We start from the raw sequence: 19,272 nt of genomic DNA, 5'->3' as shown, positions 1-19,272 counted from the left end.
ATTTTCACTCCCGAAGTTCCGGCAGTTACACGACTGACTGAGAGATATTGAATGCGCGCCATTGCCGCAGCGAAGCGATAACGACGCACACCGACGGCGGCTGCAACCCCCGCGGTTCGATGGCGTACACGGCTCAATCTCCGAAATTTATGCGGCGAACGCGCGCCTCGTCACAATTGAGAAGCGAAAATTTGCTTCGCTCGCATTTGCATCGTTCGAGGCCAAGCGAGCCCAAGACGGCGCGATGTTTGGTGGGTCGAGTGCTTGACGCGATTATATGGTAGGCGCCGCGCGACGCGCCTTCATTAAGGACACTCATGCTGTTTTGTGAAACACGCGTATTCAATTTGTAAGCAGCCCCGGAGATTAATTTGGAAGCGTGCGAGCAAATATAGCTGCGAGAGTAGGAGCATGAGATACGCGTGCGGCCGAAAAGTATCTCACTATAGAGAGAGAGAGAGAGAGAGAGAGAGAGAGAGAGAGAGAGAGAGAGAGAGAGAGGATGTACACTTTATTTAATATCAACAATGGAGGTGGTAGAGGCCCTCAGTCTAAGGCCTCGCTGGGACAATCTTTCAACGCAGCGTTGACAAACTTCACCAGGTACTCTTGTGCGTGTAAGGGGGTGGCTTGTGTCTGCCGTGTAGCCGATGGGGTAGAGGGCTGGAGGGAAAAGGAAGGAGACGGGGAAAAGCAGGTGGGGGACAGTGCCACAGAATGTGTCGGAAGTAAGGGTAACCGCCAAAGAAAGGGGGAAACAGATGGAGATTCATCTGAGAAAGCACGGAGAAGGTGTAGGCGGGTTGGAGAGAGCAAACATTTGGACTGCGCCTGCCGCAGTAGAACGCCGTGAACACGCGGGAGTGCCGGGTGGGGAGGGGGAAAGACGCGCCTGAGGAGACGACAGGGTTCTAGGCTGGGCGGTGTGTAGCGTGGTTCGTGTAGTGTGTAGCGTGTGTAGTTGGTTCGGGGATGTCGGGAGCCTGACGTAAACTCCCGCGCTTCATCTATACATCTGCCATTTGTCATTCACCACATCATCAACATCAGACCATTGACTGGGGCTTTTTGGCCATCATTGGGCCTTGCGCCATAAAGCCACATATACCATCATCATCTGGCGCAAAGCTTCACGTGCGAGCTGGTTAGCCCGTTTATTCCCCGACAATCCCGCATGACCAGAAATCCACACAACCTCCACCGTGTGCATAAATAATTTGCTGTGAGAGAGGTAAGTGGGGCCGGAGGCGTTCCTTGGAGAAGCTCCTTTCAGGGCATGTAGCTCTGCTATCGTAGGATCAGTAGTAGGAAGCAGTTCGCGGGGAAATACAGCTAGGGACTGGGAAAGTACGACGACAGGCGGAACCCCGGGCGGATGTGCTGACGTTAGTGAAGGAACAGGGATGCAAAGGATGAGTGCTGAGGTAGCGTTGGTAATGGCTGTATAAAACGCGGGCTGCATGACACAGAACGTTGTATTGGGGGTGCATGCGTCGTGGAAGAGGGGTTACATTTAGAAGGATTCGTGTAGCAGCAGGAAGTATTGAAAGAGATGAAGTAGTAACCGTAGGGGCGGAATAGCCTAAGTGCTCCAGGATAGTGCGTCCTCAGTGTTGGGTGGTGGATGGATGGATGGAAAACTTTAGTTGGTCCTGCAAGTAGTGATAATTAACAACTAAGCGGGCCGCTCCCACGTCGGGACCGGAAGGCCAAGTCTCACGGTCACGTCGTGAGCCTGCTGGACAGCCCAGAATTGTTAATCCAGATCCGGGCTGCGAAGTGTAGCCTCCCACCTGGACGCGTCCTTGATCGCCGAGTCTTCAATTCTTTCGCAAGACCAGAACATGTGTTCGAGCGTGGCTAAAGCACTACAATCCTGTCAATAAAGCTCTGTATACGTCTCAGGATAAAACATGTTCAGCCTCCGTGGGCAAGGATAAGTACCAGTCTGTAGTAAGCGTAATGTAAGTGCCTGAGCCCTGTTTAGTTTAGGATGCGGAAAACCGTAAACCCTGCGATTAAGAAGGTAATACTTCGTGATCTCATTGTATGTGGAAGGGGTGTCTCTGTTCTCGGGGAGTACCTCCACGCCGTGGCGCGGGGCAGAGCGGAGGGTAAGATCTCGCGCTGCCTCATGAGCGGACTCATTGAGATTCAGAGGGGCTCCCTCAATCATCCCAAGGTGAGCAGAGAACCAACATAAGTAGTGTTGAGAGATCTCACATGTCTGCATAATTTTAAAGGTAACCTTAGCCACCGAGCCCTTTTCAAAGGCCCTAACGGCCGACTTTGAATCACTATATACAAAAGGCCTGCGCCTGTCAACCAGGGCGAGCGCAGTAGCCACTTGCTCTGCGACCTCTGGCCTATCAGTCCGAACGGTAGCAGCATTAACGACACGGCCCTCGTTGTCCACGACAACTACGGTAAACACCTTCCTCTCCTCGTTAAAAGAAGCGTCGACGAAGCCAACCTTTTGATTCTCATCACGAATGAGTCTGAGCAGGCAAGCTCCCCGGCCTTTTTTCTACCCACATTTTGCTCCGGATGCATGTTCCTGGAAACAGGCTTGATGTGATACCGCTTACGGACCTTCAAGGGAATACCGACGTGAAGCTGCGAAATCTTCACCTGAGAAACACCTAACTCTCTCAGAATTTGCCGACCCGCGCTAGTCGTAGAGAGACACACCATCTGCGTCCTCTCCTGAGCCTCAGCTATCTCATCCTAGGTATTATGAATTCCCAGCTGGAGAAGTCGGTCGGTGCTATTGCACATTATCACTCTCAACACTTTCTTGGCAATCTTCCTAATCTGCGTGTCAAGCTTCTCCTTCTCTGATGGTTTGCACTTGTGCATGGCCGCCACATAAGTAATGTGACACAATACAAATGCGTGCATAAGTCTAATCAGACTATCCTCCTTCAACCCCGTCTGCCTGTTGGCCACCCTCTTCACTAGGCCTGCTGCATTTTCTGTCTTGGCAATGATCTTCTGGATCGTCAGCGTGTTGGCGCCGTTCGACTCAATCAGCATCGCCAAAACCCTGATCTTATCTACCCTAGGTATCAGATCGCCATTTCTTGTACGAAGCTGAATGCTCAGCTGATCCACGGGGATCCATCCCCTTGGCTTGGGTCCCCTTCTAGTGGGACTGTACAGCAACAGCTGCGACTTGGAGGGAGAGCAACTTAACCACGTCAGGTCCAAATAAGTCTGAATCACATCTACTGCCTCCTGGAGAACACTTTCGATATAGCCCTCACTACACCCGGGACACCATATGGTCACCACATGGTGTGCTTAATCCCCTCAACCTCCAAAAGCTTCTTGGTCAATCCGACAATGGCCAGATTGAACAATGTGGGCGAGATGACGGCCCCCTGAGGAGTGCCCCTGTCTCCACGATTTAACGTCTTTAATTCCAGCTCCGCAACCCTCAAGGTAGCCTTCCTGCCTGACAGGAAGGACCTGACATAGTCATGAAAGCGCGCGCCGAGGCCAAGATCCGAAATGGACTTAAGAATATAAGAGTACCGAACGTTGTCAAAAGCTTTCACCAGGTCCAGCCCTAGGATGGCCTTAACGCCCCTTCCATCTCCGTCAATGACCGGATGCTTGATGAGCTTCATTGCGTCTTGAGTCGACAGCCTGGCCCGAAAACCAATCACAGTGTGAGGGTAGACCTCGTTCTCCTCAAGATGCCTTGTAAGCCGATTAAGCACCGCATGCTCGGCCACCTTGCCCACACACGAGGTGAGCGAAATAGGCCTTAAGTTATCAATGCTCGGGACTTTGCCAGCCTTAGGAATCAGCACCGTGAGAGCCCCATCTCTCCACATAGTGTTAACCTCCCCGGTAAGGTACTTGATCGACCTATCGTCCAGATTCTTCATAAGCTTGTTCGAAATCCCGTCGGGTCCGGGAGCCGACTTGCTGTTAAGGTTATGCAAAATTGTGCGTATCTCTTCCACAGAAAAGTCCTTATCTAGGGAAAAGTTGTCCTCTCCCGTGTAGGCCTGCTCCGCCAGAAGAGCATCCGGGTCCGCAACAGGAAGGTATTTGTTGGCCAGCTTCTCAACCAGCTCTTCCTCCGAGGCAGACCCCACTGCTTCGTGTACAGCTCTCGCAAGGACGTGCCACTGATTAACTCTCGTATTGGAGTCGTTCAGCAAATGCTTAAGCAAGCCCCACGACCTCCCGTTGCGCACCTGCTCGTCTACCGAGTTGCATACCTCATCCCACTGTTGCCTAGACAAAAGCTTACAGTGCTCCTCAGTCAGCTTATCCAGCTCGGAAATCTTTTTACGCAGCCTGCGATTAAGCCGCTGCCCCTTCCACCTAGCCAGCACAGACCGCTTGGCTTCAATAAGATGGGGCAGGCTGCTATCAACACTATCCAATTCCAAATCCGTAGTGATCGCCTCCGTAGTCTCCTTTACATTCTCCCTCACCTGGGTGACCCAATCCTCCAGGGACGGCCGGTACAGGCCTTCGAAGTCCTTCCCCCTTTTTCCTCTCTCCTCCCGGATCATCCGAAACTTATCCCAGTCTATAAACATTAACGCCCTAGGGCGCCCAACCTCAACCTCAAAAACGACTTGGTTAATGTAATGATCACTACCTAGGTCTTCGGCAAGATTGCACCAACTAGGCTTTGCCGCGTTCTTTACAAAGCAGAGGTCAGGGGTAGTATCCCTACACGTCGACGTCCTCGGAAAGGCAGGGTCAGTGACCAGCGTAAGGTCAAACTCCGCAGCGTTCTGCCAAAGGTCTCTCCCTTTAACTGTGCCATGCTTGTACCCCACATGTGATACGGAGCATTAAAATCTCCGGCCACGATCAGCGGATGGTCCCCGGCAAGCTTAGAAGCCTTCTGCAGAAGCAGCTTGAATCTCTGCACCCTGTACCTCGGGGCACTATACACGTTCAGAATAAACACGCTTTTCTTGTTCACCCGGTTAGGAATCACCTCAATCATGACATATTCCAGGGAACTGAAAGGTATCTTAAGATCAGGGACCACCTGTGTCCGTTTGTTATCCAACAGAATGCAGGTTCCCCGAGCTTTGAATCCCCCGAAGACGGCTCGGTAGCCCGTCAGAGAAACTTCTTCCGTCACTGTCTCCTGCAGTAGAATAGCCTGCGGCCTATCCTTACACGGGCGAATATACTGCTGTAGACGCGCCCGTTTGCGAGCATACCCTCTACAGTCCCACTACCACACACAAAAAGCCTTATTTTATCGCGCCATGTTAAAGCAGTTGCTGCGAGCCATGAACCTGAAACTTCCCTGTCGAGGTACCAGCCGACTGAGATTCCGACCTAAGAAGGGAGAGGCACTCAAACTGGACTTGTTTTCGAACACCTCTGTTCTACATTTCAGCTCCTAGAACCTCCCGTCGATCGAGCCGAGCGACTCTGTGAGACGCGTACTCATCTGCGCCAGACCATCGTTGACCTGCTTAACACTACCCACAACACTCGACAGCATCTCCTCCACCTCAGATCTCAGCTTCCTCGACGCGGGCTCCGCCTCATGGGTCATTGTCTTTCTCTTTGAGGGGCGCGACCCACTAGCCTCACCTCACTAGCCTCACCGGTGGCCGACCTGCTCACAGAACGGCCACCGGAGTGGCTGCGAGATGCTCTTCCTGGTCTCCTTGATCCTGCCCTTGCCCAGCCTCCAGCGTCTTCCCCAACGTCGGGAACTGGCTTTCGTCGTACCTGAAGCCTCCCTTCTCTTCATCCTCCGCCTTGATATCCGCCATAGCCCGCTCAAAACGATGGCGCCGGACCGCATATGGACTACGGAACCGCTGATGGTACCCCTTGGCAGCCGTGATATGCTCTCCCCCACACAGCTCACACTTGGGCGTGCACAGGTGGGCCTCACCGGGATTGGTTGAACCGCAGCCCCGGCAAACCACTTCTTCCGGCGAGGGGCAGACGTCAGCGCGATGCTCCAGCTTTCCACAAGCATAACAAACATCAATCTGCTTGCGGTAAAGCGTAGTTGGGCACCTTTTACCAATCGAAGGCGATGATGACCGTACCCGACCCCTTGATGTGTTTTGCCGCCAGGGCCAGGGGATTACGCGGGTTAACAATCTTGCGACTGAGCGCTTCGGATCCCTCGCTGAGAGGAACATTTCTTATGATTCCCTCGCACGTTTCACGCGGCGTCGCACGATATGCCGCAGCTTCATGTATATGCCCAGCAATGCATAAATACTTGATCCTCACGTACTTCGCAGCATTTTCTTATTCCGGCGTGCTAACCACCACAATATTCTGCTGATAATTGGGGCAGATCGTGTCCGCTTCTCGCTTCACCTCGTCTATGCAAGCAGCAGCCGTGATTGCATCAGCCACCGCGGACGCACCAATTTTAGCAATATTCAGACCTCCCCTGATCCTGACGATAATCTTGATATCATTTTTCGGCAGCGGAGGCATTTTACCGCGCCGGATGATACCCTTCTTGACGCTAGCAGGCGAGTTTGTACTCACTTTGCCGTTCTTGGGTCCCGGCCCGCCGTTAGGTTTCGCTGCCGTATGATGGCCTTGGCTTGGTCGTAGAATTCCTCTGGGTGTTAATTTTGCAGCCAGCATCCTCTGAAACGTCTTCCGGAGCAATGTATTCGCCTTCCACAGCGTATTCCATTATGACAAAAGCGTCAGGCGGCCGGGAAGACGGCGCGGCCCACGAGCACGGCGGGTTCGGCGATAAGGGTTAACACATTCGGCGGTGTAGTCTAGGCGAGAAAGGCCGTAAAATCAAGTACAGTCCCCTCATTGAAAAAAAAGTCCTATATCCCGACGTAGCGTGTAACTTCGCGGATCCGTTTAGCACAGAATTAGGCACCAAAGAGAAAAATCCGGTCAAAACTGCCCATAAAGGGGGAGCAGTATATAGGTGAGGTCTATGCGAAACTCTTGATTGGGTTTACGGATAGAGAGAATCTCGTCGGTTGTGCTGTGAACGCCTGTCTGGACCAGAAGGGAGGTGCTGGTGCTGAGAGGGAGACCTAACGCTATAGCTTGGTGGCCTTACGCAGGAAGGCCACCAAGAATGAATGTTTATTTTTGACAGAAAAAATAGAGAATCTCTGTCAAAGAGGCTGACAAAAAGGCACGAATGCCTGACTAAGTGTCAGTCCCCTTCCCCGACCCGTTCCCAGCGCGCAAAACACTCAAGCAGACAGGGCAAGCATGGTACATAAAGTGGATACATACACACACACAAAAAAAGGGAAGTACATGAAATACGAAACAGAAATACTGAATGCGATTTCTTGAAAAGCGGAGTGTATTGGCTTCTATAGGGCGCATTCTCAATTACCCGAATCATGCGTTTCTGCAAGGTTAGTAATCTATGGATGTTGGTTGTCGTCGTGGTACACCAGACAGATAAACAATATTGGAGGCGTGAATGCACTAGGCTATAGTATAATTGTTTTTTTAATCTAGAAGGTAATAGACGCTTTAATTTATTAATAACACCGATGGATCTTGAAATGCTGGTTTTAATGTTGCCGACATGACTGGACCAGTTTAAGTTTTCTTCAAACGTAACACCAAGGAACCTCTGGGACGTAGAACGTATAATGACTTCATCACGAAATTGTAATACTAAGCTATCATCAATACCCTTGTTACGAGGCCGAAAAATAATGTAGTTTGTCTTTTTAGTGTTTAATTCCAATTTATTTGCTCTAAGCCAGTCTGAAAGATTACTGAGCCATATATTTGCTTCTTGCTCGAGAGTAAGCAAGTTTCCACCAGAAAAGAAGATATTAGTGTCATCAGCATACATGATTATGTCAGGTGTTAGAGGCACGTTTGTGATGTCAGTAATGTATAATAAAAAAGAAGTGGCCCTAGGATGGACCCCTGCGGAACACCGTATTTGATTTCACCCATTGCTGATTTGGAATGACAAATGTACGTGTACTGTAATCGGTTGGTTAAATAATTTTTAATTAGGTTAAGAGCAGTTCCCCTAATGCCGTACTCATTTAAATTTTGTAGCAAGATATCGTGTTTAATGGAATCGAATGCCTTTTTAAAGTCAAGAAATATTCCTATTGTGTACAGCTTGTCCTCAAAGTTACGTATTATTTTTGTTTGATCTTTAGCAACGCCATTTCAGTACATTGGTATTTTCGGAAACCGTATTGCTTTTCTGTTATAATATTATTTTGAGTACAGAAATTTAGAGTTCTTTCGTTAATGACCTGCTCTACTATTTCGGAAAAGATTGGGAGAACTGAAATTGGTCTGTAGTTGTTCACGTCATTCCTGTCTCCCCCTTTAAAAACTACCGATACTCGTACAATCTTTCATTCATCGGGGAATGTGCTAGTGCACAAAATTAATACCCCTGTCAAGCGGGCAAGTTAAGTGCACTTACGGGGAGTGCACTTCGGTACCTTGAGTCACACTTTAGGCAACGCGCTTCTTAACGGGAAAACAGAGTGCACTCGCAGTAAAAGCAAAATGGTGACAGACTAAGAGCGCGTTTTTAAAGATGTAAATTAACAAGAGAAAGCTGCTAAAAAGCGATTGTTTTAAGAAGAATTATATATAAAAACAAACTTCATCTGTTTGTCTCAACAAAAAACGAAGAAGTTTTTATTATAAGTGTGTTGCAAGTCAATGCTGGCCAAGACGAATGCCTAGCCAATCCAAAACAACATGGCGGTGTACGGCAGTTGATCCTGCTCATAATCCTGCTAGAACAGAATATGAGCGAGTATATATGAGCAAAGGTGGCAAGTTCGATATTTAGCTACACTGCAAAATTCCACGCACACAGTTCAAAGCACGACCGGCGTGGTCAGCACGCTTTCACACCAAAATAAACACGAACTGAATGAGCATGGCGGACCGCAATGCCGCATCATTCTGGCGCCGTTAGTTGCGTACATGATAAATTCGTTTCTTTATTGTGCTGTTTCGCTTCTCGCTAAACACAAATTATATTGTTAAAAGCTGCTCAATAACTGAAATGAACATTTGTGTCCTTTTTCTATGCATAACATTTTGCGTCGTTGAAAGCGTTGGTGGCGAGGCTAGGCACTCCTTCAAACCGTTGGCGGCGAAGCTACGCACTCGGCCAGCAAAGTGCGTTCCGTGAACGTACTCCGACTTGAGTGCACTCATATGAGAGTACACTCCGCTGCGACGTTAAGATTTGGGAAAGTGCACTTAAAAATCGAGTGCACTCGCCGTAAGTGCACTTAACTTGCCCGCTTGACAGGGGTATAAATTGCATATGTGTGACATTACTTTACAAATATGCAGCGCCACAGCTTTCATTGGTTCTGGATTTATGCCATCCACACCACATGCTGTGGAATTCTTTAACTTTAGAAATAAGCGACTTATTTCAGCTTCAACTGTTGGTGCAAGAATTGGCTTGTGTCGACGGAGCACAGGTTAGTATAAGGGAGCCGATAACGAAGGCAAGAAACTAAAAGGGAGTCACGGAGACGAAGCATGTCAGGTTCTGTGAGGCCTCGGAAGCGCGAGAATACCCCACGCATCATGTGCAGCACTTGCTCCCCTTGGCGGAGAACGTGTTGCACCGGTGCAGTGGGACCTCCGTCGTTATGAATGCAGAGGCCGATAACTTTTATGCTCCGTCGCTGACGGACTCCAGCAGAAGTCACTTGTATAGGAGGATGCAACCATCCAGGGTGGTTGGTGCTCAACGAGAAGTTCTGTTTTCTCTGGTGAACAGGTAGGAGGCCAATAGTGCTAGCAGCGGAAGAGGTGACATCGAGTGCGCTTTTACGGTGTTCTGAATTTGGCCACGGGAGCCCAGAAGCCATCCACATAGTAATATCATTGACATGTACGGGATGTCCCAGCTAACTTTCTCCAAAGCTTAAAAATATGCGAATGCCACAGAGCTGGACATAACCAAGGTAATGTTGTTTGCCGTCACTTGGAGATACTCAAATTATTTTTCATTCCGCCTAATTAGACAAATCGTCTTAATTAATCAACTTCCCTATTATTGTAGTTAGATGAAAAGTGTCAATGAAGAAATTGTAGAGCGACATTAAAAATTCCCGATAACAGCTTTCTGTTGCTCAATACGGGCTACATAAGTGTTTTTCCGAGCGTGAAAGAAGCCCGCGAATACACGCAAAGTGTCTCGAGTGGCCAGTCGCGCTGCAATGTTGCGTGCATTTGCGGGCTTCTTTCACGCTCTGAAAAACACTTATGTAGTACGTATCAAACGACAGAAAGCTGTATCGGGATTTTTTTCATGTTGCTCTACAATTTTGTCATTCATACTTTTAATCTAATTATAATATTAGGGAAGTTGATTAATTAAAACGATTTATGTAATTAGGCGGAATGAAAAATAATAACTTGAGTATCTTCAAGCAACCGCGAACAATACCTTGGTTTTGTCCAGCTACGTGGCATTCGCATATAGTTTTAAACTCTGTCTAAAGTTAGCTGGGACACCTTGTATACTGTAATTGATAACCGACATGGAAGCAAGAGCGCGGTCGCTGACACTTATTGCCAAATTGTAAAGAAGAGGAGCAAGAGTAGAGCTTTGAGGAATACCTCGTGGTGGATGTGGAAATATGGGTGGTGAAGTGGCGTCTCCTATGCCAAGGGAGTATAGGTGCGTGCCCGAAAAAAATCGCGTACATAATTGTAAACGCCCGCATCGCACTTAGTGCGGGCCAGTTGTCGGAGCATAATAGCGTCATCAGCCTCGTTGTCGAATGCTTCCCTCAGATCTACAGCGAGAATAGCACGAAGCTGGACAGTGTTAGGGTGTATAAGCACGTCATTATAGATCTGAAGAAGATCGTCTTGCGTATAGTATAGAGGAACGTGCGCGGCAACCTATGAGTCTATGGAGCAAGTACATAATGTTGTCCAAGAATGCTGAGGCGAACAAGTGTGATGCGCTCCATGAGTTTTCCAGTGCAAAAAGTAAGAGAGATGGGTCGCAAGGACGTAAGCGAAAGTCTTTTGCCAGGTTTAGGAATGTTTATGATTTCAGCATGCATCCTTTCCTGGGGCATGTACCCCTCAGTCCGCACATTATTGATCTGCTCGAGGAGAAAAAAAGGTAGTCGGTCTCAGTTAGGCTGCGGAGCTGCCTGTTGGCAATACCATCCGAGCGCGGGATAGTGTGCGCACAAAGTTCAGCGACAGCTGGACGAAGCTCTGAAAGGGTTGTTGGGGCCGACAGATGGGAATCAGGATTATCCTGCCCGTCATATAGTCTGCGTACCCGGGGGTATCGGGTGGTGCGAGATAAGTCGGAGATCCGTATAGAGAGCGTCTAGTGTCGGATAGTTGTTGACCAGTATTTGCAAACGACGGACGCTAGCTGTTCGAGTGGACTGAGGGTCGAGGAGAGCCTTTAGAAGTCGCCGTGCGGACCATAAATGGAGGCTGTTGTTCATCTGATCACACTGTGTGCCACGGAGGAGGTGTGTACTACAAGGCGCACGTTTCTGTTCAAAAATATGTGCCCGAATCAGATTTTTTTGTCGGTGTGCCGAAAAATCAGTTCAGTGTTCAAAAGGACCTGAAAATGGGCTAGTCGGCCACGGCTAGCCCATCTTAAGAAACCACCGTTTTATGCATTGAAGCACTAAAGTAACTAGAACACCAACGCATTTCGACGGACACTTTGAAAATTAGCATCTCGGAACTGGTGCCATCCAGATAATTCATTCTAAGTGGACACGCCGTGCGAACTCAGCGACTATAATTCGTAGATTGAAATATGTGGCGTGAAGCAGTTAATTAAAAAGATAATTAGAATAACTACATAATTATTGAATATAACCTTTTGATTTCTCGTAGAAGTGATGGCATCAATGGTTAGAATTGTGCTATCTACCATAGGCAATCTTTAAGAAATCTTGTGCAGCTATAAAAAAAAGAACATAAGCGCTGTATAGCGTTATCAATCAATACATGATTAAACAATAGTGTTATCAAAAGAAGGACTACCGTACCATAAGGCTGACAAGCAAACAAGAAATTTTCGAACAAAGTGAGGAAAAAGAAAAAAGTTTGTAGCCGAGACAAGCACAATATACTGACGCTCGCGCAGGGTTATACCTCACTTGTATTGCGCGGCTGCTATATAGCGTTTTGCTTTGGTTTCGCAAGTGCTTCGACGAGCACTGTTTATAACGATCGGTGGCTCCAACATCCCTATGTTCACTTTAGCTACAAAAAGGCACAAATGTATCCTTATATTGAACGCCTTCTCTAGAACGCCTTCTCCCAAAACTTAATTCTCCAAGTGAGAACAGCTTTACGGTGTCGTAAACTCCACCTCACGACGCTTTCCGTGTTTTGGAACAGAGAAGCAATGAACAAGAAACTGAACAGATGTCCCTCTCTCCCTTCTCCTCCCATGCCCTCTATTGCAATTCCAGGAGCGCTTGTCTAGAGAATCGATATCAAATTGCGTTTGTCAGTCTAGCGTAGTTGTACATTATCTTTTCGGTGATCAACGTTGAATCATATACAAAAATCGGTCGTTTATAAAGTGCTTTTTGTCAGCTCGTGTGTTGGCTTGAGATTATCCAGGTTGCGTCTTCACGGAAAATCCGAGTGCCTTTTTGTTAGGCTCCGTGCGGTAGAGCGACGAACAGACTCCTTTCCGTAAACTCATGAAATCAATTCTTCAAAGTGCTCTAGCCTTCTCTCTTCCTCATGAAATATGCATGCTGTCCGGTGAATGTACATCATCGACGTATTGTTAGTATGAAACCAGAGACTTAATATACATGGTATACAGTTAATTCTCGCTTGAGTAGTACGAAAGAAAACAATTGCAATTTCGCTCATAATACGAAATAATATTCGCATTCATTCACATTTACTGGTTCCACACTCACGCTCGATCATACTCACATCCACTCCCACTCAGAGGCGTTCACTCACATACATACTCACGTCTGCACACACTTGCCGACACTTATTTCCGTTCGTACTCAGTCATCGTCACTGACTTTCGTTCGTATTCGCGTTGAAAGGACCCTGACTCCTATTCAGACAACCGTGAATTGAAGCTCACCGGCCCTTACTCCCAATGATATTCACGCCTACTCAGACATCCTGACTGACTTTCGTTCGTGCTCGCGTTAAAGGGCACTTACTCCTCTCCACGCATTCGTCAACTGAAGTTCACCGGCTCTCACTCCCGTTCATACTCACGCCCACTCAGAGACTTGGTCACCGACTTTCGTTCGTACTCGTATTAAAAGGCCCTCACTCCTCTTTAGACACTCGTCAACTCAAGTTCACCGGCTCTCACTCCCGTTCATACTCACGTCCACTCAGAGACCTAGTCACTGACTTTCGTTCGTACTCGTATTAAAAGGCCCTCACTCCTCTTTAGACACTCGTCAACTCAAGTTCACCGGCTCTCACTCCCGTTCATACTCACGTCCACTCAGAGGCCTAGTCACTGACTTTCGTTCGTACTCGTATTAAAAGGCCCTCACTCTTCTTCAGACACTCAACTCAAGTTCACCGGCTCTCACTCCCGTTCATACTCACGCCCACTCAGAGGCCTAGTCACTGACTTTCGTTCGTACTCGTATTAAAAGGCCCTCACTCTTCTTCAGACACTCGTCAAATCAAGTTCACCGGCTCTCACTCCCGTTCATACTCACGCCCACTCAGAGGCCTAGTCACTGACTTTCGTTCGTACTCGTATTAAAAGGCCCTCACTCTTCTTCAGACACTCGTCAACTCAAGTTCACCGGCTCTCACTCCCGTTCATACTCACGTCCACTCAGAGACCTAGTCACTGACTTTCGTTCGTACTCGTGATAAAGGGCCCCCAATCCTCTTCAGACACTCGTCAACTCAAGTTCACCGGCACTTATTTCCCCTTCATATATGAACTCTTTCACTTTTCTACAAAATGAAGCACGTCCTGTCACGATTTAACGCGTTTAAACCAAAATAACTGTGCCGCTTACTCTCCAAGCGCCACCATATCTGCTGAGAGGCACGTTCCTCACTGAAATCTGCAGCGTATCTCTTGTAATGCACAGGCTGTCGCTTACAATAATGTCAACCCAGGGTTGGTTCTGCCGAGATTATTTCGGTGTTGCAGAATAAGCTTACATACTAATACAGGTCAAATTACTTTCCTCTTACTAGGTTTGTTATAAATAAAGTTTCTTTCTCTTTCTCTCCCTTTGAGAAAGTCAAGATGAGACAAATTTTCAGGTGAATTAGGAGCTCGGTGATACGGAGAAAAATATTCGTTCGCGCTCAGCGGAAACTGCGTGAACTGTAGCGCATGAGATTGTGTTGCTAGTTTATGCTATGCCATGAAGAATTCATAATAAGCGCAGTCTAGGTGTCAGGCAAGGCTTATACTCGTTTGAAATAACGCTATCTTAGTTTTCTAGACTAACAAGTGAGGTGAACTATGGGGCCTAAATTCGCCTTCTACTTTGCGTGTTAGATATGCTGCGCGAGAGAAATCCGTTTGTGCACTTGTGAACGTCTCCTTGTACAATGCGTGAAGTCAGGCCTCCGAAAAAAGAAACTTGCTCTGACATTAAATATATTGATCGAGATAAGAACAGAAAGGTCCTGGATTCGTATCATCAACAAAACGTTAAAGTGGCTGTCAGTGATAAATACTATTTGACTTACCTAATGTCTGTGGTATGGTAATAGCTGCGCTGAAACGCATGTTATCCAGTCTCTTTTTTTTGTTCGAAGTCGACATTTAACGAAGGGCATATCCTATAAACAGCGTGTCCGCTTCCACAAATTTTCCTCGGTGCGGAGATGCGCTGAATGCTTCGTTGTTTCGCTTTGTCGAGTGCGTTGGTCATACACAATGACGCATTTCGCTAAAATAAAAATAAAGGAAGTGAAGTAAAGGCGAACAACGTGTTTTCAGAATAAAAAAAGAATTGAAGCCGTTTGGAACTAGAGCCAATTTATTCATGAAAAGTCGGTTAATACTCAGTCTCTGCTGCTTTGTGGTTTTCTACTATTGTATGGAGTGTTACCTCTGCGAATCAAAAAAAGGTGAAGAAAGAAAAACGGTAGCGATTCCCCACACACCTCTCCATCCATCGAGTGTTAGGCTGAAAGATGTCACCAACTGTTGTGGAGACATGTAGCAGTAAGTTACCAAACAAATTGGGCGAGGTATGTCTTGTCTAAAAAAAAAGTAAACTAAATATAGAAAAAGAAACTAACAAATGAAAATAAAAGAAGATAAAAAGAATAGCCTTCAAAAGGTTAACGATATTGGGTTTTCTCAATAAGATTACACCGCAAAGAAACAGCCCGGCTGCATGATGAAACTGTTGAACACCAAGGTTGAACGCTGCAGGTGGTTATGAACGCCTAAAGCACAGGTGAGTTCGTAGGCAAGTCTCTGTATTGCACTGAACTGAGGTTCCCGGTGATGAGTACAGTGCTGCGGTTCTTTTCACTGCATATCACGCAGTCTCACAAAAAAAGTTTCGTGCGTAGTCTGGGTTGCGGTTGGGCACGGCGAGGGTTGAGCTAACGTTCACGGGGTAGCGCATCTGAAGGGGCCGCAGCTACACTTCACGTTCGGCGTGGAATGGCATAGTACGTGCCACGAAAACGAGAAATTCGAATCCTGGTAAGCGCGAGTCAAGGAACGCTCGCTAGAGAACTCTGTAAAGTAAAAAGCAGCCGCACCTGCTTCTTTTCAAGCACATCTTAATTGTCATTAACGTAAACGGACGTAAATGGATATGCGTATCAGTGGCGGTCCTGAATTTGCACTCTGAATTCGATTTAGGTCCCAAACGAAACCTAAATCTTGAATTTGTCAAAAAAATATAAAGAAAGACGTATGCACATGTCCCGGTGTGGTTTGGCGCTTCTCATGTTACAGGATTGCAGTTGCACAATATGCGCATGTGTCATGCACGCTTGCATAATGTGGTAGATCTATATTCGGCGACAGCCTAAGAATGTAGTAGTGGATACGCTGCTGTCCAGCTTAGAGAAATTGTGCAGATGCGCCAGCCAATTACGTCCGCTCATTTCAGTTACGTCACAGCGGGGAGGTGAACTTCTTTCGGCATTGGCATCTCTCTCGATAACTACGCTTTGACATCGTGACCCGGGTGCTCTTTGGAATTTGCGGATGTTGCCTATGCACCAATAAAATCCATCCTTCAATCAACTATGCTGTGAAGCGCGTAGGCACACAGGTCGGCTGCGCTGCGGTTTTGTGGGCGAAGCTTGAATACCAAATTTTTAGACTGTCACCGAGTATAGAGACCACGCTTGTTCGGAGCTGACGTCGCACTCGTAGTCTGACTGACAGCCCGCAAGAAGTTCGCAAACGGAGCGTTAGCGTCGCAAGTCACGTGAGCAACTCATATTTTCGCCTCCGTCTCCCGGCGTGGTGAAGCGACATCGTGTTCTTGATATAATACGTCGGTGATACACTGTACACAGCACATTGATGTCAAAGGCGAGGCATCGAGTCACTTTCCCTGCACATTGTGCAGTGCACTCACTAGTCTTCCAGCTGTGCACGTTGTCGCAAACCGCGCACTATTCGTCGAGGGGCCGAGGAATCGGAAACGATACGACGGGAGCGTAAGCCTGTTGGTCGTCTTGCAGATGACCGCAGTGAAAAGCTTGGGCTTTGCGTTGATCGCGTGCGTTGACTGGATCCTGCGGGACGATGCTTGCTTAGGCTGGAGAGCACACCAAAACAAGAACTTCTAAACTTTGTATTGGAGCCACGTAGTGTCCTGAGTGAAGAACGATTTCTTTGACTAACGAAGGCCTTCGAGGCGGCTAATTATCCCGGTGATGTCTTCACGCCGCACCTGTAATGAAAGAATGCGTCAAGATTAATTATAACAGTCCTCACTGTGCGTGTGAAACAAATTCTGAATGAGAGCGAGAGAGAGAGAGAGAGAGAGAGCAATAGAAACCACACGTTTGTTTACATAACGTGGCATTTCTAACATCGCACTGCCTGGATTTTGTGTTTTCGTGGAATTCTTGTATCACAATAGGTATTCAGGGCTAAATTATATGACTCATACTTAACAGCATCCTTGAAGTGCTATTGGCGATGTCGCTAGTGGTGGGTCTGAGGAGAACAGGTCTTTAATAAAATGCCTTCATATCTTCTTGCGTGCGCTTGGTTAATCAACAATTTGTTTACATTGCGGTTCCTTCGAGGTAAGTTGTAATGAATAGGCTCAGCATGAAAAGGAGGATAAATGGGATGAACTGCCGGAATATGGGGATTTGGGCGAGTTGGTTAAACTTACTAAAAAAAAAAACTGCGAGGTAGATGAAAACACAGAGCCAGCAAAGTACACAGTACAGGCGTTGAACTTTCTTTAGATACCTCTACAGCATTATCACCCGCAGATCTTCTTTTTCGGCTTCTGGAACCTATTCTGTCTTCGTGCGGTACCACTGTTCGGTGCCGCGTGGGTAAAAATGCAACTAAATCGCGCGGACACGTCGCGTTGCGCCCAGACTTTACTTCTTATGCGCGTGGGTAAGCTGACTAAAGCTTGAGCCGCGCCCAATGACCAATTGCAGAAGCCCGTAACGCTAACATTTACGCCTCACTTTGACAATTATGCGAACAAGCGTGTTTACTCGTACTTATGCCACAATCATACTCCATCTCACCGACTATACGTGCAGCGGAGCGAAGTCTATGGAACTCGTGTCAGCCATTCGATGACGAGAGTTGGGCGTGTGTTTCTGAAGAAGGTCGCTCATCGTACACTACTAATTCCATTATGTGACGCTCTCATTCAGTCGGTGTCGCGAGATCAAAGGCCTACAATGAAGGAGCCCTCACTTCGGGTTCTATTTTCTAGTTGGCTGAGCGCGAGCCACAGCTTTTGTCGCACTGCCTAGAATCGGTGGGATTGGAGCATAGTGAGAATCCTTGAACGATAAGGAGGTTACTGAGAAGCACTTTAATGAAAATGAAGAAAAAAGGCACTAATGCAATTACTCATGCCTATTACAGCATTAATACTTCAGAGGTTCCAGTTAAGAGTGCCGTCGATTAGATTCCTACAGTGGATCAGCGGATTATTATTGGTTGTTTTGATATATATATATATATATATATATATATATATGGAAAATGGAAGACAGGATGAAGGGGAGGGAAGAGGAATGTTGTTAACATGTATAAAACGCTGTTAGTAGGCACTAGTCGGACCAAATTAGCGCTGTATTAACGACGCGCAAGCACGGATGCGCCCGTTTAAATAAACGAACAGACCAATGTGAGCACAAATGCGCAAAAGCAGCCTTACCCCGTGAAATAAGATGGTTCGTTGTACATGAGAAAGTTCGCGGATCGTGCACTTCCTACATCTTCGTCGGAGTTTTCTTTGGAACAACCGGCATCTTTCCCGCTCCAATACATTGCGCTGGCACTGTACCTAAAAAAAGAAACAGAAAAGAAGTAATACAGAGTTATCAGCGTCTTCTTTTTTTTGTGCACTGACCTATATCTCGGAAAGTGTTATCTGTTGCACATCAAGAGATAACGATTTTTTCAATGTTTGGTATTTGTTAAGAGTGTTAGTAACACGTTTTCCGTTAAAGCTGCTGTTCGAGCTTACGTCGAACCTCGAGCATGTCATTTATAACTGCTATACCTTGCGCATATACTTGATTTTCATGCTTCATGCCAAGTAAGAAATGGAAAGGTGGTCGGAAGAAAAATGTGGACATGCGCTTGAGTATTTTTTCAGGGTACAACTCAAACTTTGGTGCTGTTATTTAGTGGTTGATTGTTTCAAATTTCGCCGCACCACTATATATAGTGTTTTTCTACGCCTGTTGACTGAAAAAGATGTGCACAGTATCCTGCATAAAGAAAAGGAAAAAGAAAATAAAGCTTACATGGAATGCCCAACTAGCATGAAGAAACTACTTCTTTTTATCTATTTTCTTGATAATGCCAGTTGTGTGCACCAGACAGAAATAGCATATCAATAAAGGTTCACTCCATCGACCTTATCTAACCTGAAGAGCGATGAATGCCTGAACGATAACTCGTTCAATCCCTATAGGTTATGACGTGCTTAGCAGTGCTGGCTAGCGAAATTTTACCTCGCGGAGAAGTAGCCAGAGGTGTCAGTTCGTAAAAATTTCAATAAGTTGGATTTCAAAGCAACGTAGGATCTACACAGGGCGCGTTGAATACGGATTACGACATGCGAAGCACCGGCCAGCGATGCT

General features: G+C 47.1%; 2 protein-coding genes across 3 annotated transcripts in view; one reads left to right on the top strand and one right to left on the bottom strand.

Moving 5' to 3' along the window:
- The window catches only part of LOC126522076 (uncharacterized), a 208,200-nt gene that overhangs the window by 27,225 nt on the left and 161,703 nt on the right, over positions 1–19,272 (top strand). The gene's annotated exons all lie outside the window — the stretch shown is intronic.
- Positions 18,378–19,272, bottom strand: part of LOC126521808 (lens fiber major intrinsic protein-like) — a 53,694-nt gene continuing 52,799 nt past the window's right edge. The window contains exon 8 of the mRNA XM_050170506.3: positions 18,378–18,467. The gene's annotated coding sequence lies outside the window, so the exon portion shown is untranslated. The remainder of the gene's footprint in view (positions 18,468–19,272) is intronic.

The sequence above is a fragment of the Dermacentor andersoni genome, chromosome 6 (assembly GCF_023375885.2).
Source record: "Dermacentor andersoni chromosome 6, qqDerAnde1_hic_scaffold, whole genome shotgun sequence".
NCBI classification, from domain to species: domain Eukaryota; kingdom Metazoa; phylum Arthropoda; class Arachnida; order Ixodida; family Ixodidae; genus Dermacentor; species Dermacentor andersoni.
Note: the sequence above shows the minus strand (reverse complement) of the source record. Positions and strands in the feature narration are given on the sequence as shown.